Source organism: Contarinia nasturtii, unplaced genomic scaffold (genome assembly GCF_009176525.2).
Source record: "Contarinia nasturtii isolate CC-2019 unplaced genomic scaffold, AAFC_CNas_1.1 Cnas_scaffold_2351, whole genome shotgun sequence".
NCBI classification, from domain to species: Eukaryota; Metazoa; Arthropoda; class Insecta; order Diptera; family Cecidomyiidae; genus Contarinia; species Contarinia nasturtii.
The window spans coordinates 1-10,260 of record NW_022199673.1 but is presented as its reverse complement, the minus strand read 5'-3'; the positions used below and the strand labels follow the sequence as shown (position 1 = coordinate 10,260).

At 34.3% G+C, this 10,260-nt stretch overlaps 2 long non-coding RNA genes across 2 annotated transcripts; one reads left to right on the top strand and one right to left on the bottom strand.

The window, feature by feature from the left end:
- The first annotated feature begins 363 nt into the window (after positions 1-363).
- Positions 364-1,404, top strand: LOC116348201. Its single transcript, XR_004201773.1, has 2 exons — positions 364-466; positions 539-1,404. It is a non-coding gene; the product is annotated as an uncharacterized LOC116348201 (long non-coding RNA).
- Positions 1,405-1,599: 195 nt separating this feature from the next.
- LOC116348202 lies at positions 1,600-3,352 on the bottom strand. The gene is made up of 3 exons (XR_004201774.1): positions 2,546-3,352; positions 2,006-2,486; positions 1,600-1,943 (listed from the first exon to the last, which is right to left on the bottom strand). It is a non-coding gene; the product is annotated as an uncharacterized LOC116348202 (long non-coding RNA).
- Positions 3,353-10,260: the final 6,908 nt, after the last annotated feature.

Below are 10,260 nucleotides of genomic sequence, written 5' to 3'. Positions count from 1 at the left end.
GAATCTTAGGAATCGTATAAATCGTGCAGCAAAATATCAAAAGAAGTAATTTGAGTCATAAAATTGTCAAATTGAATCATGGTCATAAAAGTTTCAATTGAATTTGAAATTCGAGGCTCATTACTCTTATTGTATGGCTTGTAATATGCTTATAAATATTCATTGTTTGTTCCATTTTTAAATCTAGGAACTAACTGACGCATTCATAGTAAGCTTTTGTTTTCTTCCACCAGAGTGGATTACAACCACCAAATCTCAAATTTAAGCAATTTTTTTTTGTTCAAGTGATTTTGAATTTATTTGCTCATTGATTGTCTCTTAGACCAAATATAAACATACAAATTAATATATACCTTCGTTGGAATCTCTTATATATTCTCGTAAATCTCTCTATTGCTTAATTCGAAATTCTCATTTAATTGTTTTTATTTTCTCATCATTTTTAGGTAAAAATGGTAACGGCAAGGTTAGTTTTTACGTTTGGAGAAATCGAAATTAATAGAAATGTAAAGATATTTTCGTGATTTTTTTTTGATAGAACCACCTTGAGGGACATGCAGCCGAAGTGTACGATATCAAATATAAAAAGGCAACAAACGAGATTCTTACGACGTCAGAAGATAAAACAGCAAAAATTTTCAAATTGGAGTTTTAAAAACTCAATGGATTTCGCTTATTAAATGAATTTAATGGTTTAACGTAATGTGTTGCTTTGTATTTAAAAAAAAAAACGATTTATACTCGAATATTCCTAAATTTATATACAACCACCCTGTATATAAAAAGATTTTTCGATTATAGGGCATTAAAAGTTATTTTTTGCATTACAAATAAATATCCTTATTTTTATCATTAACTTCAGCATCATTGAATTTTTCTGTCATTTGCGCTTAAAAACGAAAGTCAGTCACATGAGTTGCTCTATGCAAGTTTGTAGAAAAATATTTCAAACTATACGCATTAGTGTGAAACTTCACATTTAAAGTAATTAAATATCGTAGATTTAATTTTAATTGTTATATAAAATCAATTTTATAAATGTTCAACCTTTTTTACCTGTCCGAGAACCGGGCAGAAAAAAAGTGTCTTATTTATGGTATTTGCCCATTTATCGGACAGGTAGAACAGTTCAAGTGAACATTCAAATAGATTTTTATGCAGCAGTAATTATATATTTTTGAAGCGATGATTCTGAATGTTTATTATCGAATTGAATTTTTTTTAAGCGTTTAATTTGACATTTTTTCCACTGTCCGATATCTGGTACATTTTCATAAAAAATAGTAATGCCCAATTATCGGACACGATATACGCTCTTGTGTTAAAGAGTTCTTCAAACAGAAAGGATTGTTCCACTAAGTGAAATGTTTACTTCAATAATAAAATTGTATTTAAATTTCAGAATATTTTTATTCAGTGAAGTTTTCTGATTATGTTTAAACATTTCTCTCCAAAATTATCGCGTTAATTTACTTCTAAAAATAGTGCCAAAATTGACATTCCTTCCATTAAGATGAATACAAGAATTCGAAATTTTGTCGAAAAATCCAAAATAAAATATTTTGAACATTTTTTCCAAATAATTAAGTTTTTATCGCCTATCGAATGAAAAGAATTTCATGATTTTTCCGTTCACGCTTTTCTTTTATTTTCTGAAAATCTATGTCCGATAACTGGTACCAACTCTGTGTCCGATAACTGGTACATCAGCAAACACTACATGTCCGATACCAAGGCACGTCGACTTGTTTCCGTTTTTATAAATAAAATGAATAAAATAAAAGCTTTGTGGAATATATAGAAATATTTTGAAAGAGAAATGAATAACGTAGCGATCTACGAAAAGATTAATAAGAAATATAACATATTTTTTTCTCTAAAATAGTTCAAATCCAAACAAGCTTCTTAGGTGTCCGGTAACTGGGCACATTACGTTGTTTAATCTAAAATGTGCTTGTCAATTAAAATTTACAATTTTATCCGATTGTTTTGTTATCCAACTTACTTTACCCACTAAACAATTGTTGGGGCAAATCGGGAACATATTGATGGTCGAATACAGGGTTGCAGTTGTGTTGGTCGAATTTAACCTCACAATGGAATGAAAAAAAGGAACAAAAAGAGTTATGCAAAAAATTTCCATTAAATTGAAATCAATATATTAATTAAAATAGAGCTTAAAAATCAACAGTAATAATAATTGTTATCAATTAATCGGTAAAATTATTCTTAACTGGGGTTACTTTATACATAATATCTCAGATATTATCAAAGCCACAAAGCTACAAGCTTTGGTAATAACTATTTTATTTAACATGTTTTCTTTTCTTCAATTGATGTTGGTTGATTATTATTGATTGTTCACCTGGGCCGGAACAACATTTGCTTTTTTTCCAGTTTGTGGTGGTTTTTTACGATACGGCGGTATTGGTGGCTGTGGTCTCACAAACGAATTTAGCAATTTTAATCGAAAATGAAACACACAGCTGAAATCAATGAATTTGAGTTAATTTTATTCAAAATAAGTTACTACAGAAAATTGTACCTTTATTCATGATGCACCTGGCCGCAACTCGGTATGCCAAACAATGGTAAATGGCAGTAGTAGTAGTAGCAAATCTTGCATTAGCTCTCGGTATTCTTGTTCTTTTTCCGGTTGTTGTTGATGATCATTGGTATTCGCAGCATCGTCTCCCATTTGAAGTGCATTCAAAGAGTTTAGCGGGCAGTTTTTCCAATACGACGATTCCATATCAAATCGATCAAAATCTGAAATCATGGTCTCGGATTTCGTTTTAATTTTGTATATATGTTGACCCTCATGAGAAACTAAGATGGCCAAAATTTGGGACTCAACTTTTCACAAAGTCGTAAAAAATCAAGGAATCAATTTTCAAAAAAATGGTCAAAAATCGAAAAAATTGCATTTTTTCATTCAACATTTGTAAACTTTTATCTAATTACCCGGACATATGTATATCGTTGGAAAGGTAATCGATAGGGCTATCCGAGGGTGCCCCCTTTGGTCCCCCTGCCCCCCTGTAGTGGTAAAAAAACGGTTTGAAATATTAAAAGTGAAAAATCGGCTTAAGACGTGGTTTTTTTTCTCGATTTTTTTCGCTCTTTTTATTGCTCATTGGTCGCTCTATCCATCTCCTATGTGAAATCACTTGTGAAGTCTGGAAGAAATTCTCGAAAAATTGGTCAAAACCCCTCTCCCCATAGCAATTTTTACTTTGACCCGATTTTTTAGCCCATCGGGGGGCAGGAGGAACCTACGAGGGGCACCGTCGGATAGCCCCTTCAGTAGTATAGAAATAGCGGTTTCATCCCGCATTAATTATTTCCCAAACATATGTATCCATGGGAATAAAAGTGGCAATACAAAAACGGAATCTGAAGAACGTTACATAATTTTTTTTGTATAGAGTTATACTATGTAAAAAAAATTTATGCGACGTTCTTCAGATTCCGTTTTTGTATTGCCACTTTTATTCCCATGGACACATATGTTCGCCTCACTGCGCTCGGCTCATGCACATTATACCGTGGTTGAAACATACATTTGTAGTAGGTAGTGTTTGCTTCAAAATCATTGAAAATTTTTATTTTTATTTTTTGTTTATCTCGGTCCATCTAATTCAAAGTAGAGCGAAGCGAGCAGAGAAATAGTAGATTTTTCTCGCATTTCCGATGGGAAAATCGAAAAAATAACGAAATTGCTCATCCCCATAGGAGATGAAATCCCTCGAGCACTAGACTTCCAGAACACTTTGGACCAGGTCGGATCCACCTGCTCCACAGGATTCACTTCCAGGCCATTTTAGGTTTCTGTTGATCAGGACTGCCATTTACATCAAAATATTATATGAGATGAAGCGTAGAGGATGTATCACTCTGAGTTCTCAACTTCCAGTACACTTTGGACCAGGTCGGATCCACATACTTCACAAGACTCACTTCCAGGTCATGTCGTCTCAATTCATCTCATATTATATTATAGGTCATGGTATTGTTGTTTCTAGGTAAACTACATTTATACGCGAGAGTCATATCATTTCTAAAGTAATTTTTCATGCTGATTTCAAATTTCAGGGTTTCAGCTCGAAAAAATAATATTTGGGGGGGTTTTGACCCCCCAACCCCCCTGGGGGGTTGAGGGAGGTGAAGGGCGGGGGTCATAAAAAATTTCTCTTGTCATTCTGAACAACTTTGTATTAGATCATTTTGTGATCCGATGAATTTTTGGCATAGTGGGGTGCACCCCCACCCCCCCTGGGCAAAAATTCAAAATTCTGCTCCGATATAAATTTTCTATTTTTTATCCCCAACATACCCCCCAAAGCGTTTTTTAAAATTTTAAAATTTAGGGGGTGCGCCTAGTTCGTGAGACACCCTGTATGAGTTGACTTCATATCTCCATTAATAATTTTGAAGATGAAAGACACTTGCGCCATCTTGCGTCTTTCCTCCAGCGTAATCATTTGTAGAAACAGCAGTCTTTGCTCATATTTTGGAAGTCTATAGCCATCCCAGTTCATTCTCCTTAGCGCATAAAGTAAAAATTGTTTTTGTATTGACTCTATTCTTTTGCACATATTGTCGTAGTGTGGATTCCATATTTCCGATCCATATTCGATGATTGGTAATACAAATGTAAAATAAAGGCGCTTAATTGTCCATGGATCGACGAAATCCTTACCGTAGAACTTTAACCAAGCCAGTCTTGATTTAGCTTTAGCCGTAACATGCTCAATGTGTGATTTGAAATTCATTTGCCCATCAAGCAACACTCCTAAGTCCTTTATTACAAAGACTCTTTCTATTTGAACACCGCCTATGTTGTATTTGTATTCATATTGCAGTGATCCCCGCTGAAATGATATGATCTTTGTTTTGTTTACATTTAATTTTAATAAATTGCGTCTATAATAAGCCGCTACACGATCCAATTCATTTTGATGATTAATGCAGTCATCTGTTGAGGTGATACATTTTGAAATTTTTGTATCATCAGCGAATGAAAGTATGGTAGAATTGGTCACGAAGAAAGGTAGATCAATTACAAACATGATGAACAAAGTAGCACCAATGGGATATCCTTGACCCGTCCCAGAAGTAACTTCGATTGGGTCGGATTTGATATCTGCAATCTTTACAATTTGTCTGCGACCAGACAAGTAAGATTCGATCCATTTTAACAGCTGCTCATTCAGTCCCATGATTTCTAGTTTTTGAATAAGCAATTTTAAGTTGACCGAGTCAAAAGCCTTGGCTATGTCCAAATAGATGGCGTCTGTTTGACAAAATACTCTGTAAAGCAACACCCCGGTAATTTTGAACGTTGTTTCTATCGCCGTTCTTGTAAACTGGTCTGACAAATGACGTTCTCCATAACTGCGGTACAGTGGCAGTTTCAAGTGATTCCTTTAATAGTGTTGATATTGGCTCCTGTAATGAAATCAAACAATGCTTGATGAATTTGTTTGGAATCTCATCAGGACCACAGACAAGATCATCTGGCAGCATGCTTATATGTTGACCTACAAGCTCCTCGGTTATTTCGGTCATTGATATTTCTGCACAAATATCACGTATTTTTTCTATTTCCGAGCTGTCATATCGCAGATCACCTTCTAAAGAGCTGTAAGCGGTGCCAAAGTGTTTTGCAAAAAAACTAGCAATTGTTAATTGATCGCTTGCTTTTTCATTCAAATAAGTCATCTCATGTGGTAGATCTTCACTTTTCCCTTTTTTGAAATTCACGTGCTTGAAAAATTTCTTTGGATCATCATCTATCTGTTTCTCCATCTCTATTCTGTAATCTCTGAGAGCTGAGCTTGCACATCGTTCATATTCCCTTCTTATTTCTTTGTAATGTTCAATTGATTCAGGTGTGTTGAGCCTTTTTTTATTTTGATGTGCTTTGCTGACTTTGTTCTTCAATACAACTAATGATTTGTTAAACCACATCGGCTGCTTTCTGATGATTTTTGTCTTCAACTGGACATGAGTTTCTATTGTTGACCTTATAATTGCATAAAAATTATCCAGTCTTAACTCTAATGAATTTGTATCAAAAACATTATCCCAATCAACATCAAGAAGCGACTCATTTATTTGTTTATAGTCAGCGTTGTTGAAATCTCGATATGTTTGTATTGTTTCAGTTGTCTTTATGATTGACTCTTTATATCGTATACTAATAGCATTATGATGCTTTTCAAAATTCAACGAATGAAAGTCGCTAATGGTGCTTTGAAGCAACTCAGCATCATTTGTCCAGATTAAATCAAGCATACGACCATTTTGGTTGTAGTTCTTGTTAATCTGGTGATGTCCCAGTTCATAGCAAGTATCCAGAACTATCTTCTCTTTTTCACTGGCTGCATTGATAGCAATTGCAATGTCTGGGTCCTCATTTTCATCAACAAACCAAATCAATTTTGGCAGATTAAAGTCTCCGGACACAATGAAAACATCATTTGTATTCAATTTCAATGCGACTTCTTTCAATGCATACATGTTGTTTTCATACACCTTGAGTGTTGAATCTGGTCGAATATATAATTCAACCAAAAAGATGTTCTTTTTCATGCCGGCTACCTTCACCCAAATTTGTTCAGCTCCGAAATGGTCACCCGTTCCGATGCAAACTGACTTCAGTTTGTTGTTGACAGCAACTAAAACTCCACCTTCGTGTTCCTTTTGATGTACTTGGTCTTTTTCTGTTAGTGATGATCGATCACATCTATAAACCTCGTACATTGGTGGAAAAACGTCAACAGAATTGATTGCATCACTTAAATGAGTTTCGCATAGCATGTAAATCGATGATTGTTGAACCATTATCTCAGCTGCAAACTCCGATATTTTTGTTCTTAAACCATTCACATTTTGTGAATGGATGTTTATCTGCGTAGAGTATTTTTCATGCGCAGATAAGTTTGTGCTGAGATTTATTGGTTTCTCCATCGTTGCCAACGCTGAGCCGGCGGCCTGTGCTGCCAGTTGCGAGCTGGCGGCTGGTGTCCGAACATGCCTTGACGAAAATCCTCATAGCGGCTTTCAAATTCAACAAAACATTGCCTACAATCACAATCATTAGGGTGCTGTTCATATCTGCGTTGGTGGTTCACATAATTCCGTTGTTGAAATGACCTATTCGTTTGAAATTGTTGATTTCCTTGACGACGGCCATATTCATAATCGTTGTTGTATGATTGGATATTCATTTGCCGACGATTACCATTGAAAAGTCCATAATTATGTGATGCCCTTTCTTGCCGATGCCAATTTGTGTTTACACCCTGTATTTGTTGTTGTTGTGTTGGTTGCTGCTGCTGTTGTTGTTGTTGATTTTCCGCTTTTCTTTGTTTTGTGTCTTGCCCATTTTCTTCTGTGCTTTTCTTCTTCTTCTTCTTTTTATTTTTTTTATTTTTCCGTTTATTAATTTTCACCTCCTTCACTGTTTCCTCAGTTGTATTTGAGTCATCTAATGGCTGTGAAGTTGATGAATCATCAATATTTATTGGTGTTTGTGTTGTTGTTGTTGTGATATATGCCGCTTGTTCTATTTCATTTTTGAATACATTTTGTATATCAAAAATTATTTTGTCACCCACATTTTTTAATGCTTTCGCTATATCATCTTTGGTGTAAATATGTTCAGTTGCCTCCTCATTTGTTTGTTTCAATTGTTTTTGTTTTTTATCACATACTGAAAACGAAATAGCCATTGGCGAACCGGCTCCAAATGTGTATGTGAATTTTTTTTCTTGTTTTATATTTCTCACATATGTATATTCATCATCTTTTTTCACCAACATATTCAGATTTATTAATAGTCGCTGAATGAATGCATTTTCAATGCATTCGATGAATATTTTGCCATTGCAATACTTGCAGTTTAGAAAAAGACCCTCAAATTTCATGCCTTTACATTTGTTTTCAGTACAGCTATGCATTTTTCTGTTTATTTACACTGTATTTACAACAACAACAAACTTTTTTCAACAATGTTGGATTCTTTGATTTATTTTTCTTTTTTTTAACTTTAATTTTTCATAATCAATCGTATTTCGATGAATCGATCTGTGTGTTTTTTTTAATTTTTATTAACCTCTTATATTTTTAATATTGAAAATACTTTTTTTTATCAAGAGCGGTGAAAAAAAAAACAATGTAGCTTTGACAGCGTCAACTCTCTCAATGTGAACTTTAACGTAGTGTGCTCGTAGGGCGGGGGTCAAAATAATATAAAAATGAACCTTTGCCCTCCGAATTGGGTCATTCAGGGCGGCCAAAACTACATGCCAATGGAAACTACATTGATATGCGTAACTTTCATTAGAAGAAACCTAAATGCCCATTTGAGTCATAAGGGGTGAATATTCCATTGTGAAGTCACAATGAAATGGGGTATTTTTAGTTTTCGACCCGAATTAAAGGTTCAAGTTAGATGGAGTTAAACATATGTCAAGGGAGATTGATAATGTATGGGGCCTATAGGTAATTTTTCACGAGGAATCCGAATATGTTATTAATTTTGGGGTTAAATTGGATATGGAGTCCATATTATGGACCCGATTTCGGGGTATTTTTCGAAATTTTCATGAATTTTGTAGGGGGACCCCCCTTGGGGGTGATGGGAGGGGATGGTCAATGGCCTAAATGAAATGTGCGGATAAAATTAGTTATAGTTGGCCATACATTTGAGTGCAAAATTCCTCACCCAAAATGTGAAAAATCGACTTTGTATCATTTTACCCCAATGGGGGGGCTCTTTGTTGTTGGGAGACTTGGGGTGAGTGGGCACGAGACAAATATCATTTGGGATGCTGATTCCGAATTTCGAGATTTCGAGTTAAAAAAATCATATCTTGGGGTTTTTTTACCCCCGACCCCCCTGGGGGTTGGGGGGACTTGGAGGGCAGGGGTCATAAAAAATTTCTCTCGTCATTCTGAACAACTTTGTGGTACATTATTTTTTGATCCGACCAAATTTGGACATGGTGGGTTGCTCCCCCGACCCCTCCTCATGGTATGGGCACCCCCTATTTTCACATACTTATTTTTTCGCCACTTTATATCGATCTGTTATAAGGAAATTTGAAACTTTTTTTAACACTTCGATATGTTTACTGGTGAGAAAAAAATACTTGAAACCTGGTTTAAATATTATCAAGCTCTATAGAGAACACAAAAGAGTTATGGAATTTCGTTAGCAAAATTCAGTGTGTGATCATATTTTTCGCCAAACTTTTAATGCGGAATTTAATTTAAAATATTTTCTTTCTGGCCACAGTTGAGTTGCGATAGATGTTTCGATACCATAGAGAAAGCAAAGCGCATTTCATCTGAGCTATACATTCCAAATTATTGGTTCAATTTAATTGCTGATGCAAAGAAATCAGAACCGAAATTTACTGTCACTAAGATGGACACAAAAGATTTTTCTCATCATCGGGTTTGGAGCAAATGATTACGAAAAAGGAAATCGAGAAAAATAAAATCAACTGGCATGATTTTCGATCAATTCGTTATTTGAAATACGACTTATTACGTTCATTATAAATGGCAATGCTACAGTTAGCATAAAAAAAACTTATAATAATAATAACTGCACCGAACAGCGTTCCTTCGCCTTTGTGGTTTATTGAAAATAATTTAATTAAATATATATAATATAATACAATTTGATTTTTATCAAGCATTTTTGAGAGAGAAAATGTAAAATTATTGCTCCTCTCATGTAAATAATATAAATTTCATAAATTAATTTTTCATCTGCTTAAAATTTCTATAATCCATAACAAATTTTTGTATTTATCTGCTTTGCTTTAAATAATTCTCTATTCTCAGTTTTACTGTTGATAAATTTACTTCTAAATCAATTAAATTTTTATCACTGTTTTGCAATTTTTTGGTATAAAATTCGTTGAATGTTGTAAGCATATAATTTATTGGCTCATATTTTGTGTAATCAGTTCTCCTAATTGGTAGATCAAATAGTGGTGTTGCTCTGGTATCATGTGCTGGATCGTAATATTTCATACTGTTTGAAACATAAGTTGACTTTAAATCTCCGTGAATAATTTTGAAAATAAAAGACACTTGCGCCATCTTGCGTCTCTCCTCAAGAGTAATCATTTGCAGAAATAGTAGCCTGTGTTCGTATTTTGGCAGTCTAAAATCGTTCCAGGCCATTCTCCTCAGTGCATACAATAAAAATTGCTTTTGTATTGACTCTATTTTTTT